The following is a 16799-nucleotide window of genomic DNA, read 5'->3' as shown; positions in this document are numbered from 1 at the left end:
CTGGTGTCTCTGCTCATAAGGACATGAATCCTATCAGATCTAGGCCCCACCCTTTTGGCCTCATTTAACCTTGATTGCTGTCTGAGAGGCCCTATCTCCAAATACAGCCATACAAGGGGTTAGGACTTCAATATATGAATTTTGGGAGGACACAAACATTCGGTTCATAACGTGCCCCTTCCAGAATGAGTTCCTGGTACCCAAGACTGAAATTTTCTGCCCAAAGAGCCCAGGCCAACTTACAGAACATCTCCCTGAGACTACCCTGGAAATTGCCAGGTGGCTCATTGCTACCACTGGAATGTACATGAGGCAGGGCTGGAGGGTACATTTTGGACACTAAGGTTAGATACAGGAAGAAGCTGGAGGTGGGAGGCTAGGCACTTGCTCTCTCTGTTTCTCCAACTTCTGGCATGGAACTCTGAGAAGTCTACATTCTAACCTGAACTTGTATGTTATTATGAAGTATATTTGTCAAGCTAGGAGGATAGAAAATACTTAACACTATTTAAAAATATGGTGGGCCTCATTTATACTCTTTCCTGGTGTCCAACAAATGTGAAGAACAAACCTGGTTGCATATTGTCCCAGTTCTCCCTGAACTCCATTTTCAACTCCATCTCTGATGAATTAGTCAGTGTTAATCAGATAATGAAGGAGAGTAATATTAGTCTGAATCTACCTGAGATCAGGTTCTTGACTCATCACTACAGAAACTCTATGACATAGTGTTAACTAATATTTAATCCAGGGTTTCTATGTGCCAATTACTATTCTAGCACTTTACATGTATTAACTTATTTGATCCTTCCAGTAGCCTATGAAATAATATTTTTACTATCCTCATTTTATAATCAAGGAAATATAAACAGAGATTAGGAAACTTGTCCATGGGCACCCAGTTAATAAATGGCAGAGCGTGATTTGAACCAGACAGTTTGGCCTTAAAATCCTGCTCTTAACCATTCTGCTATAGCTCTCTCAAATAAAAGCTACTATTTATTGAGCACAACCACTATACCAGACCCCATGTCATGGCTAATACTATGAGATCAGTACTATTATTTCCCCATTTTACAGGTGGGGAAACTGTACCTTAGGAAGATTAAAACATCCATTCAAAAGTACACCCCTAACGAGTCATGTTCATAGATTTCAACACGAGTAATCTGATTGTAAATCCACACTCTTAACTAGACATTTCTGGTTGCTGAATGAATTTTCCTTGAAGGAGAACACGCAGGTGATGAGGAAAGCCTGACCATGTCATTGGGTCTGATTGTGATAGTTACCACAGAGAAAACTCATCTATGCTCAATGAAGAAATAGGCTGTTTTGAGGAAGATAGCAATTTGAGGAAGTTAAATGGATTAAGATTACAGGTCGTGTTTCACATTGGGAAATAGAGTTACATTTTTAGTGCCTGTGGCTTGATCTGAAATCTCAGAGTGAATCATTACCATCACACTCTGACTTTAGGCATGTCTTCAGTCCCAGTGAGAGGGATGTATTCCTCAGGAATTGATGAGCTGTTTGAAGCAGGTAAACTCTGAACGTAACCCTTGAATCTGCTTCAATGTAATCCAACATGATCTGAGGTGTCTGATAATATAATAAATTCCCCCACGAGAATGAAGTTTGACTCTGCATGAAAGTTTGTCAACTAGGAGACTTTTCCTATGATTCCACATTTCTCCTGCTTTAGGACATTGTTCAAATCCTCATCGATATGATTAAAAGCTGGAAATATGATGATATGAAAAACGTCTGAAAACACGTTATCCCACCTCCCAACATTCATATCTAAAGGTTCTCTCTGTGACAAGGGGTCACTGAGAAACAAAATGAATCAGAAAACTTCACTCTTCAGCCTCAGCTCTGATGACCCCAGTAGTCTGCCATGACACCATCGGTGTTATTGTTTTAATCAAGAATCCAGCAGATTGTCACAGCGATGTCTTGGCTCAAGGTGTCTTTGAGTGTGTTCCAACCCTTTGTCTGGTGCAGGGCTTTGTGTGCTGATCTTCGCTGTCTTTGAAAATCCTGTTTGATTATGGGGAAGAGCCTGCCTAGTGTAGGTTAAAGTATAAACTCATAGTCAATGCAAACAGAGCTTTAGTTCAAGGAAAGAAGATGGCTGCCTCCTTCCTGGGAAGGAGCCTGTATCTCAAAATAAAAAAACACAAATTAAAAAATACAACCTCTGCTCTAGTTCACATCTGACATTTCTATCACCACACTCTAATTTCTTTATCTTAACAGAACCCCATCTATGCTCTTATTTATAACTAGAATATTCTCTTTATAGAAGGACAGTTATCTATCTCAATTATATTCAAATTTACAAGTTCAGAATAGTCATAGGTTAAGTTGGGACAGTGGATCTCAGATCTTACTATGCATCAGAATCACCTAAATGGCTGTTTAAAACATTGATTCCTGGACACACACCCTGAGACTTTCTGATTTAGTAGATCCGGTGTTAGGCCTGAGAATTTGCATTTCTAATAAGTTTTCATGTGCTACTCATGCTGACGGTGCGTGAACCATACCTTGAGAATCACTGGGCTCATCAGTGATCAAGCTTTTTTCTCCATACATACACACTTGGGCTACATTGGGGATAGGACACTCTCCTGTCAGTAATAGGGATCACCAGGGCAGTGATCCTAGAGCACATTAAAAGCACATGGAGCTTTAAAAATATATCAGTCAGGACTGTATCTCAGACCAAAGGACTCAGAGTGCCGGGATGTGGGCCCCAGGCCTGGGTATTTTTTTTTTTTTAATTTCCCAGGTAATTTTAACGTGTAGCCAGGGTTGAGAAAATTTGCTAGCATGAGATCCTCTTGGATCTCCAGGAAAATTCTTTCCCCCAGGAATTTTCAATACATCTCCATGGACTAATACTCCTTCTGCCCGTTTTGTAACCAGGTTGGAGATCACCAGATAACAATGTCAAAAAGTTAAGGCCTCACATGACATTCCCAAATGCTAAATGGTCAGGGTCACATGTCTAAAATTCTTTTATGGTTAGCATCATTTTCCTTTTTTCTGTAATTTTATAGGACAAGGATAAATGGCAAGCTGGGATCAGCAATGAGATAAAGGAGCTGGAATAAACCTGGTTAGTTCCTTCTTTTGACCTTTGCTCCTGCTCCCACATTCACCTCTACACCCTCTTGTGTATTTGCTGATACCTGAACCAGAGGGGCACTGGCTGAGACAGAAGACCTATAGCACCCTAAGAACTTTCGTACCAAGTCCTTTTGCCACCAAGGCTGTGGACCATAGAAACAGTAGAGGTTTGGGTGAGCATTACCGTGTGGCTTCCCACAGACCTGGCGCCAAAGCTGTGTGGCCACTTCTACTACTCAGCTCAAGATCAGATGTTGGTAGACAATGACCTCAAAACCTAAGGATTCCATTCCAATATTAATACTCCCTAAGTGACTAAGGGCAAGACACCTATCTTCCTGGAATCTCAAGTTCCTTACATATACAATGAGGAAAATACACTAATCTATCTAGAGAGGTATTGTGAGAACAAATAACATTTTCTTACATAATCACAAAGGGGCAGAAAGTGCTCATACCACAGCTGTAGTCTTCGAATTAGAAAATGCTGCCATTTGTAGCTTCATAAAATATCTAAGCACCTAGTTCTACTTTTATAAATACCAGGCATTCTAGAGTTCAAAATTCTGTAACTGTAACTTTCTTACATGCACACATAATTCAGCCTTCTTCATAGCAAGCAGTCCATAAATATTTGTTGACTAAATGATAGATGATTAATCAATTGATTAAATGAAGGCTTTCAAAATTAGATATACCACTAAATAAATAGAATCACAAGCTGTTATTCTAAATGAGTAACTCAGTGACCATTTCCTAAGCTAAATTAATTACCATAGTCTATTATAATCCTGCATTAGAGATATTAAATATGTGAAATATGTAATAAATTTCTAAATCAATCGATTTATTCATAGCTGGGTTTGAGGTAACAGAAGCAAAAAAAGTGACAATCATGTTAATGAGATCCAGTGCATTTTGCTATGCTGTGACCAGAAGAATGTACTCTCAAAACCCCTACCCTGCTCTACTTTTCCTGTTTCTATAACATTTAGTACCTCCCTACAGAGTATGTAATTGAGTTACATATTATGTAAACCACCTAGCGCTTAGAGTTCACATCTGTGTGGCAGTGTCAGGTGTTTTTTTTTTTTTTCTTTAAACATCTACGTTTCTTCAGGTGGTCTCATTCTTGGTAATCCAAAAGCCTAGTTGATTACAGGGCCCAGGATGAAGCTCATCTAAAAAATATGCAGATTTTAGGTGAACCCAAGTTTAACCGACATATAATATGTTTTCTGAAAAAACCCAAACCAGCATTATATTACGTATGGCCCACAAGAAGATACGGAATCTAGCTCATAGAAGTAATGTCTTAATGTATTTTTGCATTGGTCTGAACACACTTACAGTATTTTGTTCAGTTATAAAACAGCATTATTTTGATGAGACAGACACAAGCTAGAGGGATCTCAAAATGGGCAGTGAGTCTAGAGAGCAATCTGGAAATTGTATCAGATAAAGAAAAATGGAACGCATTGTGAATTGTCATTTTTAAAAATGTAAGTATTAGGATGGTCATGATAGCTGGGATTTCCGGTAAAGAAAAGGCAGTACATATAGTTTGTCTTCGCTCAGGCTGCTATAACAAAATATCATAGACTGGACAGCTTAAATAACAGAAATTTGTTTCTCACAATTCTGGGAGCTAGAAGTCCAAGATCGAGGTGCCTGCCTATTCAGTTTCTGGTGAGAGCTCTCTTCCTGGCTTGCAGATTGGTGTCTTCTCATCTGTCCCCATGTGGCCTTTCTTCCATGCATGCAGTGGGGAGAGAAAGATTTCTTCCTCTTCTTCTTCTTACAAGGCCATTAATCTGTCAGATTAGGACCCCATCCTTATAACTTCATTTAATCTTTATTACCTCCTGAACTCCTTATCTCCAAACACAGTCACATTGGTAGTTAGGGCTTGAACATATGAATTTGGGGAGGTCACAATTCAGTCCATAGCATAGTGTATAGTCCTCTAAAGTAAACATATTGAAAGACATGCTATAACTCATAGTAAGAAAACTTTCTAGCGAAAGCTGCTCAACAATGAAAACTATTGCCCACGCTCTGAAGCTATGGCCTTCCTATCTCTGAAAGTAGTAACTCAGTTTAAAGAACCATCTCTCCATGATGTTGGGAGGAAGATTCTTACAATGAATGGAAGTTGAGAACAGAAGACTGCTCTCCAATTCTACCATATTTAAACGTTTTAAATGTTGTTATTCTACGAGATTCAACCCAAATTATCCTTCTCCCAAAGTACTGAAACCATATGTGGTTATTTTGGCATGAGAAGAAAAGTCTAGTAAAAGGCTTAAACCAACAAAATTTAAACAATTTTGGATTAAGTAAAATTTCATAATTTTTGGTTTTGCAAAGAGCAATGAGATGTCTACGATTTTCATCGGGATTTTGCTAAAGTTTATGATTTTTGTGTGGGGTTGGGAGGAAGTGGTTTAAGTAAACTCTTAAACTGCATCCCAAACACTGCTTGTTATCAGTTTTTGTTTTTTTTAAAGAAATTCAAAAAGGTTAAATCTGATCCCATGAATAAGACTAAAGGTGTCTAATATATAAGATCATTTCAAACCTAGTTTTTGGTAACCTTTAGGTAGAAAAAGCCAAGAAAAAGAAACTAGATTAAGAAAGAAAAACAAAAATATTCTTTCACTACTTTTCTTCCAGAAATTACATGGCCTCCTGCTATGACTGCCAGATGTAGTAAATTTTCAATAAAAACTTTTAGTTCTAGGTGAACCAGAAATACTTGGCAACCAACACTATTAATTCTGAATCCTGTTTTACTGCAAGCTGCATTATGGTCCGTTTTTAAAATATGATATTTCAGCTTAATACAAAACATGTTTCACATTTTCTAAAAATTGTAAGTCAATAAACATAAGACATAAAATGAGTTAGTTGCAATTGATGCCTCAGTATTTCATAAAATAAATTATTCTGTTAAGAATGTTAAACAAAAACAAATATCAAAATTGTATGAGTAAAAGAATAGTTTCCATGTAAATTAAGAGCAATTCTCCTAACACACATCAGTCAGGATCCAACAGTGTAAAATACGGTTGTTACTGATGATTTTCTCCTCTCTCTCTCTCTCTCTCTCTCTCTCTCGGATCCTTGGACACAGGACAAAGAAGAGATCTCCCAACTGGAACACAAATATTACCGATGCATCCTAGTTCACTATCCTGTGCTCAGTTAGAGAAGGGTCTTTGACTTGAGCTCAAGCACCCTATAGTAAGGAGACCATGTGATTTATATTGAAATTGACCAGGGTACTTTGAGAGTGAAGGAGATGTAATTACACTGGCTTAACAGGAATAAACAGGAACAATGCCAGACAAACCAGGACATCTGGTGGCCTTATCCATAGGAGACATTATGGTTGTTGCCCCAACCTCCATTCTGCTCCAAGTGATTATTCCAAGGTAGTGGTCCCCCACCAGAAGTACTAGCATCATGTGGCAACTTGTTAGAAATATAAATTCTGACCGTACACCTACTGAATAGAAACTCTGAGGTAGGAGAGGGCAGCAATATGTGTTTTTACATGTCCTCCAGGTTACTCTAATGCAGGCTACAGTTTGAGATCCACTCGTGTAAGCCAATCATAATATTCCATTTCCTTCATCAGTGATGGGTTTAGGAACAGGCAGGTATAAAGCCAGTTTGAGCCAATGAGACATAAAAAGAGGCTAGTTTGGGATTTCTGGGCAAGATAAATCAAACTCTCTCTTGTTGGATGTGAACAAGGAAACATATTACCTGACTGTGGAAGGTGACCGTGAACTGTTAGAGCAGAGACGTGAGAAAAACTTGGCACTATTTGGCTGCTGGATCAAGCAGCCCATCCAACCTTTGGACTACATGAAAATTAGTTTGTGGAAGTCATTTCTGTTTGAACTAGGTGAAAGCATCCTTACACATCAATGCTCATTCCACTTGTCTTGAACCTACCTTTGCACTATGTCTTCTCCCACAATGCCATCCTCTCACACATTTCTCCCTTCAATATCCCTACTTTTCACATAGTCATAACCTACCCCTCCTTCAAAGTCCAATTCACTCCCTCCTTCATAAAGGTCACCCTGACTGCTCCACCCCAAATTGTCTCCTCCTCTTCAGAATTCAGTTTCCCATATTTTCTGAGCCCCTGGTCTGTTTTCATTCCATGCTGACTTCGGCTTTCTCACATGTTTTATCATGTGTAAGTACTTGGTACCTGGTATGGAGTGTGGCATTCCAAGAATGCTCAGGAAATATTTGCTGTAAATGGTGGTTCCACTGGTCTATGGAGATAAAGTATTGGGTTAACAAATGCATTCTAACCCCACGTCACAGTTGTTCCTTGTGTAGGACCATCACACCAAACCCTGACTTAATTACAACTCTAATCCTACTGTGGCCTCTAACGAGACTTAGATAACTTTATGACATCTATTAGCCATAATCTCCTGGAGCAAAAAGATACCGGTTACTAGATAAACGCTTGGCAACCTGCAGAGAACAGGACATTACTGTACTGAGGTGGCAGGGCGTGGGGGTTGGGGAGAGGGTGTCTATGTGGTGATAGGAAATGGACTTGCCAGACCATCATTAGCTCCCAACCCACTTCTCTGCATTTGTTCTCCGGAAACAATACCACCAGTGGAGTTGCATTTGGTGGCAGGAAGCTAAGAGTGTACATAAGCTAGTGGTTACTCTGGCTTCTAAGAAGACAGTATAGCTTAGTGTCTGAGGATGTGGGTTTTAGAATCAGACCACTGGGATTTGACTCTTGGTGGAGACTGCTGTCTACTTATAGAGGAGGAGACAATCTGGGGTGGAGCAGAGCAAGTTATTTGACTTCTCTAACTATCAGTTTCCTCATCTGTAAAATGGGGGTAAAAATCATACCTACTTCATTTTCTGATGTGAGAAATATAATAAATAAGATCTTGTACGTAAAACACTTAGCATGCTGTGTGGCACATAGTAAGCACTCAATAAATAGTAGTCATTGTTAATGACCCAATCTCTCTGTCACTCAATGCCAGCTTCCTTCCTCCCTGTGGCTGTGTGAAGTGAAGTGCTTTATGCTTCCCTCTTCATGGACAGGGCAGTGAATGAATAGTAAAGAGAGTAAACTGGAGTCTCAAGTGCAATTAGAGAGAGCAGGCTTTGCCTTGGCTTTCTGCCTGCCCAGCAGCTGTGGTTTAGCATCTGAATGTAAAAACTGCCAATGTTCTTCTTAGCACAACACTCCTTACACTACCTCCCTAACCCACCACCCTATCAGGGATAGTCACACACTCAGCTAGAAAGTTCTATGGTTGATATTAGCAACTTACATTTGCCAGCGCTTTATGGTTTAGAAAGCCCTTGCTCATCTGTTCTCTCATTTGGCCCTCATACCATCCTCGTGCAGTAGCCTGGGACAGCCTTTCTCATCCCATTTTACCCTTTGGGAAAGTGAAAGTCAGAGCGATTATGTAACTTGCCAAAGGTTTCAGAGTCAGGAAGTTGCAGAGCCAGGGCTCAGAGAAGTTTCGACTCCAATTTAGTCATCTGCCCACCCCCTTCACAGATCATATGCCCTGCCCATGGAATGAGGTTTTCCAAAGAAAAGCATAATGTGTATGTTCTACATGTCAGATTATTTCAGCCAAATGTAGGATAGTAAAAGACTTCTCACCTCCCTTTCCAGGATCCTTTGCTAATGTTCGACTATATATACGGTTCCCAAGAAAAAGAGGGGACATGTCAGTCTTTCAGTTAGTTACCCAAAAAGTGTTTATCGTCATGCCTTAACCCTAAGCAATAAAAAATCCTATTTAACTTGAGTGTTTGCCCAATTCTCTAACTTCTTATGTTCCTTCAAACCAAAGTTTCCATATTTGACTTGTTGAATGAACTCAAAAGGAGTCTGGAGGCTTCGGCTAGAAATAAATGATAAAAGATTTATTCTAAGATTTGGAGTTTGCAAACTGGGAACTCAGGTAGGCAAAAACCCAGAAGTGTTACAAAGAAGAAGGAAAGGTGAAAAATTCTTATAGTAAACATATATTCTTGAGAATTATCAGTCCTGCATTCTTAGCCCTAGGATTGCCTTTTTAGTAGGCACTGCCGTCTTCCTTTGAGGAGACAGACACACATTTGTCTAAGCCATTATTTAATACAATTAATAAATACCGTATCTTTATCCAAATCCTAGGCAAGGGGCCATACAAGCCCACAAGATGAATATTTTTTTTAAAAAATTCATGTTGGTACTTTCTCACCTTCTGGTTTTAGTAGGAGCCAAGGAATCTACTTCATAACTGAAGAGTGTTCTTTCAAATGAGGGTCAACAAAGGAAAGCTCTTGCTTCTTCACTAGTTGTGTAAGAAGTAACAAAAGCTAATTATGTTCAGACTCCTTGGGATGATGATATTCTGGAGCTAATCTGGGCCATTTCAAAGCTGCAGCCCTAATACCTGACTTCCTCCTCCTATATATGTATCTGGGAACAGGATGCACCTATCTCCTGCTCTCACTTCTGCACTGGCCTTCCTTCTCTGAAGCCAGGTTCCCTGTCAAAGAGGGTAATGCAAGCTCACCAGTCCACAGCCATTTGACAGGATTTCCCAGAGATCTGGAAGAAGGAGAAAGCTAGACTCCATCCACTTCAGTTTGCATCTGTGTTTAACCTTTATACAGAGCTGCTTACTTCCTTTCAAACTCTTGCTCAACCGTAGTTAGTCTTTAAAATGAAATAAAATAAGCAAATACTAATAACATTAAGAAGTTTCTGCTAACTTCTCAATTTTAAAATGATAGCTGTGAAACTATGGTGTTAGAGGTCATAATAGTGGTCACCAGTGGCCTTCCAATAATGAGAAGGGAGCAGGAGGCGCCTTCAGGGACATTGATCATGATCTACACGGTTCTGTTTCTTGATCTACGCGTAGGTGCAAGTTGCATGGCTGTGTTCAGTTTATGAATATTTTTCAAGTTGTACTCTTATGGTCTGCTCATTTTTCTGAATATATATTATTCTTTAGTAAAATTTGTGAAGTGGAATCAAAATGTTGCTTAGTTTTGTTGCTATGAAATTAATTTTTCCTGTTTTCTAGCTTGGAAATTTAGTTGCAACTTAAGATCATATTTCATCTCAAACTTATTTTACTAAGTGAATTATGAAACTGCTTCATTGTGAGACACATATTGAATTATACACTTTTAATTGTTTGCTGAATTAGATGCCATTAGGTTAGAAAGATTTTTTTAACACATACAGAAAAGCTATCCCCAACTCACCATTGAGTTGATAGTTTTTAAAGTGTTTCTAAGGTATTTTATGCTAATAATGAAAAACATAAAACTAGGGGACTAAATTTGGTAGGAGTAGGACCAAGAACACAGAAGAAGGAAAAATTTTAAAAGAATAAGGGTCCTTCCTCTTAGGCAGTAGGAAAGGATATATAGTTTCCTGCTAAAATGGAGAAAAAGTAAGGATGCTCACAAATGATAGTCTTTGTTTTTCCAAGGTGTAATGAAACAATGGTCTGTACTAAGAACAAATGTTGGGGCGGGGCTGGTTGTTCAAGGAAAAGGGAGATAGGAAGTAACATTGACAAGGTAAACATGGCTGAAGGTGAAGGGAATTGAAGATACTAATGAGAGTGCAGTTAAAATGGCTGGTAAGAATTTTCACAGCTTGGGAAGAGGAGGTAAGAAATAACTGGTAAACTATGAGAACAAAGACTAGAGGTCATTGAGGAGAAATTGCAGGCTCAATGGGAGTAAGAGATAGAAGGATAGGTGGCTGTGGGTGGAAAGGGTAACTCACAAGTCAAAATTTTGCGGGTGGCATTTGATGACTGGATTCAAGGTGTGGCTACATCTGTGGGTTTCTGATAGAGTGAAGTTGAAGATCATTGGAAGAGAGAAGGATGAGAAATTGTGAGGTCAGCGTGCTAACTGAATCATTGTCATGGATACTGAAATCATTAGGTTGATGTAGGCAGGACATGGGGATAGTTCCAAAGAGGACACAGTTTCCGAAGCACAACTGGGCACAGGCAAGGAAGTAAATGATATCCTGGTCAGGGCCCAGTTTAAGCAAATAGCAAGGCAAAGTTTATCTTCGACATTTATCACCTTTGTTCTGTAGCATCTTTTCCTAGCTTTGTTCACCTACTCTCAAATGACCTCAGTGTCCTCTTGTAGCCCTCTCTCTGCATCTGTTCCCCACTCTCTGCTTTTGACTATCTAAAATCCCAAATGGTCGTAAGGTATAAATGGAAAGTTACTTATTTATATGACACTTCTCCCCACTAATCTTTGTATTTTGACAGGGCTTTCTAATGGCAAATCCTTACCCTGAAAGTAGTCCTTTAGGGCCAATACCTACAGAGGTGTCTGCAAAGTTTTTAAATTCCAGCTGAAGGGAGAAGTACTCTTGCTCTGAAAATCTTTCTCCAATATCGATTCATTCTTTTAGCCTAAGATTTTATCCATTCCCACAAAATGTGAGTTTCTTGGAGGTTAGGGTTGGGCTGAGCCAATACAGGGATATCCACAAAAGAACTAACTCAGTCCTTTGTTTTTCTGACTATTGTGCAAGGCAGGCTGTAAGTTATTGAATCCCTCTGTCTACTCCCTGTGCCAGAGAATATCACCATTTTCAATATGCGCTGTGATGCAAAAAGGTTTCAGAAGCATTGATATAGTAGACATTCAATACTGTAAACAGCTGACATTTATTGAGCATCTACTATGTGCCAAGCATTTCACGTATTTTAACTAATTTAACCCTTGCAACAATCCTATTAGGTCGGTACTGTTACTCTCATTTTGTAGATGAAAAAACTGAGAAGATCTCAAGGTCATAGTCATGGCACGTAGCAGTACTGGAATTTAAACCCAGGTAATTTGGAACCAGAAGGTACACTTAACCAGTATACATTGTCCCTAAATCAATGTTTGCTAGCTCTAAATAAATTTTTTAGCTTAAAAAAGTTTTTAATAGAAGTTTGTTTTAAAACAAACACCCCTATAAATGGCAAAACTAGAATACAATCCAGTCACACTCCCTAGGTTAAATATAGGATAACAGTAGCAACAGCTAAACACAGGGGTGCTTTGTCTCTCCTGCAGCACCATCCGCATGCTTGCCTGGGTCTCCTTTAGCAGTAGACACATAGCAGACCCACTTTTCTGTCGTTTAAAAATTATATGCTCACAACTGAGAGGTCATAATTTGTTGTACTCCGTCTGAATCCTCAATATAATGAAGAACCATATAATTGTGTCACTATATGGGTATAATTTGTTCAATTCCGTTAAACAAACCATATTGCCCTCCTATGGCGCTCTCTCTCTCTCTCTCTCTCTCTCTCTCTCTCTCTCTCTCTCTCACACACACACACACACACACACACACACACACACACACACACACACGGCTTTATTTTTCAAACTTCTCATTTTGCTTTGGAAAAAAACATATCAACGTGAGTCTGACGGGCCATTTACCAGGCTTGGGGGACGCGTGTAATGGAATTGGTTTTCACTCGGTATTTTTATCACTGACTGGGAGGTACAAACCGCAAAGAAAAACTAGTTTCTTGGCGCGTCACCAGATCTGGGGTTCACTGATCAATCACACCCAAACTCATTTACTAACTTAAGGTTCATTTACATAAGACTTGGACCGAAGCCGCCGCGGCCAATCTGCGGTAATCTTGTGTGTGGAGTCGCGGTCACCAAGCCCTTCACTTTCCCTGAGGATTTCCCACGCCTCTCCTGTCCCCAAGGGAGCCCGGTGGTTTCTCGCGGCTCTGATTCCCTCCTGGAAGGATGCGAAAGGAGGCCGAAAGAGCCTCGGCGAGAAAGGAGAGTGGCAGGCACAAGTAGCACCCGGGCTTCCGTTGACGACCCTATTATTCCACGGAAAAATGGAACATTCCGCTCCTTCCGCCCGCAGAGGGGAGGTGGGGGAACCCTTCGATCTAGTCTGGGAGAGGCGACGCGGATGCAGCCACCGAAATCCGGGACGCTGGGAGCCGCGTTACGGGAATCGCTCACGCCTGGCGTCCCGCCCCCTCGCTGTCGGGAGGCCGCTGGGCCAATGCCCGGGCGCGCCGGGTCTCTCGGGGGCCAATCAGCTTACAGACCCCAAGTTCGGGGGCGGGGCGCGGTGGGGGCGTCTCGGGGTGGAGTCGAGAGGGCGCATTGCCCCGCTGCGGGAGGAGGGCAGCGTGCGGTGTCTGCGGGAAGGAGTAGGGAGCGAGTGGGAGCTGGGGCAAGAGGCCCAGAGGCCCGCGGAGTCGCGCGGGGAACCCCCGGGCGCAACTGAGCGGGAGCCGCGGTCGCCGGGCGGACAGCCCGGATAGGGCCTAGCGCGGAGAAGGAGAAGGACGTGCGCTCTGGAGACGCGGAGGATCGAGGCGCCGCGGCCTGAGGTGAGGAGGAGCCGTAGCGAAGAGAAGGGCCGTGTTGCGGGAGGGTGAGGGCTCACTCGAGGCTGTTGGCCAGGCGACTTGGCACTCGTGGGAGCCACCCTTCCCTGGGAGAGAGAGGCGTCCCGATAGCGCGCACGCCCCAAACTTGTTAGCCCCAGCCTGGAAATCCCCACATTCCTTCTCCCTCGTCCCACACCTCCGAATTTGATTCCTACAACGTTGTCACCTAGATTTCTCAACGCACAAAAAAGTACAAACAACACACACACACACACACACACACACACACACTCACACACTCCCCCCTGCCTCCCTCTCTCCGTAAGCTCTCTCCTCCCAACTCCCCTCTGGATTATACCGCTTTTTGGTTATCAAATCCCCATTTTTTTCTTCCCAATTCTCTTTTCATCTCCCTTTAAATTACATTAACCACGCACTGGATTCTTCAGTTTTCTACCCGGAGGTTTATTTCTCTTCCCCAAAGCTATCTTTTAATCCTTAAATTGTAACGTTTCTACACTGCTGAAAGTTCACCATACTTATATTCTTAACTAATCTCTCTCTCTCTCTCTCTCTCTCTCTCTTTTTCTTTTTCTTTTTCCTTTCTTATTTGTATGGGTCCTAATCAATCCCATATACCACTGTATCCTAAAGTCACCAAATGTCTGTCTTTAAAATTTCACACACCCCCACCCCAAGCTTAAAGGTTGTTCCAAGCAGCAAGGTTCTGTTTTGCGGTAGATGAACAGCATTTTATTTATAAATCTAAACAACAACAACAGAAAACACAGGTTAAAAATAAGATATGCCACTTTTGTTCTTTTTTTCTTCGGAAGGAAACCCATTTCAGTGTATGTAGTATTGGGCATTTCAGCAATTATACTGCTGTAAAGTAATTATTAGAATGTCAGGATGAATCTTCTAAAAATTGGAGTGTTTGATTTAGTCAGTGCAGTAAACAAACCCTTTAGACTGTGACTGCCAGCTTCGAGTTGGGACAACTCTTAATTTGAAATTATTGACTCGGATCATCTGAACTGTTTACCATTATCTTGATTTCTTAAATTCAGGTTAATTCCTACTTGGAAGTGTTTTGGAACTGTAAGGGAAATACTACATTTATAGAACCAACTTGATACTAAGTTAAACTGTGCTTTCCAACTGTTTTTCTCTTTTGGGATAATTTTGAACACTTGTTTTTAATCACAAGTGGAAGAAAATTACAGGATGGAGAAAGTATCAGAAAAGTAGGGTCAAGTTTGTAGTGGAATTTTCCCTTCATCAAGTCTGTGTTGACAATACTGTACATGTTTAATTTTTTCATAAGTAATTTAGAATATTATAAATAATGCTGCCAGCTAATTTAATACATTTTCTTATGCAATGAAAAATGCTCAGTGTTCTCATTTTTTACTTACATATTGCAGTGTTTTCAGTTTGTTTAAACTTTTTCCCAAGGGCATTGCTGTTCAGTTACATGCTAAGGTGAATGTCAGTTATTATATACCTGGAAAGTACGAGTTAAGATACTTATCTTATTTAAAAAGAAAAAAAAAGGAAACTCAGCGTCCTTGTGAAAAGGAGGCTCAGTGTCCCTGTGAAACCTAGATCTGCGTAATTCCAAATCCTGTACTCTGTCATTTTGTCATACAGACACATTTCTCATAGAGGACGTACTGCTGCAGTTTGGTTTGGGAGCTCATTGACTCCCCATAACTCCTCTGCAGTGAGGATTTTTTTTCCCCCAGAAGCTATTTCAGAGCTTCCATTTTAATGGGAGGCAGTATTCCCTGGCCCTAATACATTTGCATCTGGGCTAGAGAAGCATGGAATGTTTTCACTGCCTTCTCCATTTCTTTAATTGCAAAGGCAGTATGATCAAAATTGAAGTTTCTACTGACCTTTATTAATTTACGCAGCAAATACTAAGCAGTTACTACTGGCTATAGGAACTCACAAACGTGCAAGAGATGTCATCAGGATTTTCAAAGAGTTTACAGAAATTCAGTTGACAAACGTGAAAAATTACAAGGATGCAGGGCAGTTTTAATTAAATGCAGAGTGATCATTTAAGCCTTGGATTGATCAACGGATTTACGCTGACAAAGGTCAGTGTTGAAAATGTGGGTAAGATTTGGATAAAGGGAAAAATGAAGGGAGCCCATTCCAAATAGAAGTCTATGTGGAGAGAGCCAGAAATAACCATGGTATATTAATTATAATAGCCAGTGCATACGCAGTGCTTGTTTTGTGCATCACTGTTCTGAGCATTTTGCCCATATTAATTCATTTAATCCTTATAACTTTATGAGGTAGAGCTTATCCTCCTCTTACAAAGAGGCAAACTGAGGCACAAATAGCTTGCCTCGTGCTGCACCACTAATAGATGGTAGATCCCAAATTCATACCTAGACAGCCTAGCTTCAGACTCAGCTCCTAACCACGATACATATACTGCCTCTTCATATAGTAAACTTGAGTGACAGTGACTAGATATGGCTGTACCAGAAGGTCTGTTAAAAAACCCACTCTTAATTGTCCATTATGTGCCTCAAAGTATGTTAGATTCTAAGGATATCAAGACATAGAAACGAGTCACAGTTCAGCATTATAAATCCTATTAGGGAACTATATACAAGTACATTGGGAGCAAAGACGTTTGTGACTGGGAGGAAATTTCACAGAAAAGATGTTTCATCTGAGTTACAAACAGTGCAAGGCATAGCCCAGGTAAAAGATTCTAGAGACAGGGAATAGCATTTTGTAGAAGCAGAAACTCTGAAATAACAAAGGTTATTAGAGAAAGTAGTTGGCTGTGGCTTGTGCTTAGACTCTAGGAGTGACTCATAGGGAATGATACAAGGTAATACCAAGGCGTGAATGGCGGTGGTGAGGTCAAGTAAAACGAGGAGCTTAAATGTTTGCTTTGCATTTGGGAAACACAAAAATAATTTCAGCATGACGAGTAGAAACGAGATTGCTTGCTATTCTCTAGAAGTATAGTTAGTGGTGGGGCAGCTTGAGGGAAAAGTCTGAGTAGAGGGTAGTTTTTTTTTTAGAATAGACCTTAACCTTGGAGAAGATAGATTGGACAGGCGCGCTGAAGCCAATTTTTTGGGTTCTTAAATAGCTGAAATATTTGGCATTGTTATCCACCCTTTAAAAAGCTTTTTAGGAAAAAAAGTGACAAGTTTAAAGTTTTGTTTTAGAGATTCACCCACCAAT

The 16799-nt window shown here is 40.5% G+C and overlaps 1 protein-coding gene across 6 annotated transcripts in view; it reads left to right on the top strand.

Moving 5' to 3' along the window:
* Positions 1-13329: 13329 nt before the first annotated feature.
* The window catches only part of IL6ST (interleukin 6 cytokine family signal transducer), a 47128-nt gene continuing 43658 nt past the window's right edge, over positions 13330-16799 (top strand). For 2 of the 6 annotated variants that reach the window (XM_074328938.2, XM_019743225.3), the window contains exon 1: positions 13371-13574. The gene's annotated coding sequence lies outside the window, so the exon portion shown is untranslated. Of the gene's footprint in view, positions 13575-16799 lie in introns of all 6 variants that reach the window. The other 4 variants (XM_074328939.2, XM_074328935.2, XM_019743234.3 and 1 more) reach the window with 4 other exon arrangements.

The sequence above is a fragment of the Rhinolophus sinicus genome, chromosome 3, assembly GCF_057876585.1.
Source record: "Rhinolophus sinicus isolate RSI-liver-muscle chromosome 3, RSI-T2T, whole genome shotgun sequence".
NCBI lineage: Eukaryota > Metazoa > Chordata > Mammalia > Chiroptera > Rhinolophidae > Rhinolophus > Rhinolophus sinicus.
Note: the sequence above shows the minus strand (reverse complement) of the source record. Positions and strands in the feature narration are given on the sequence as shown.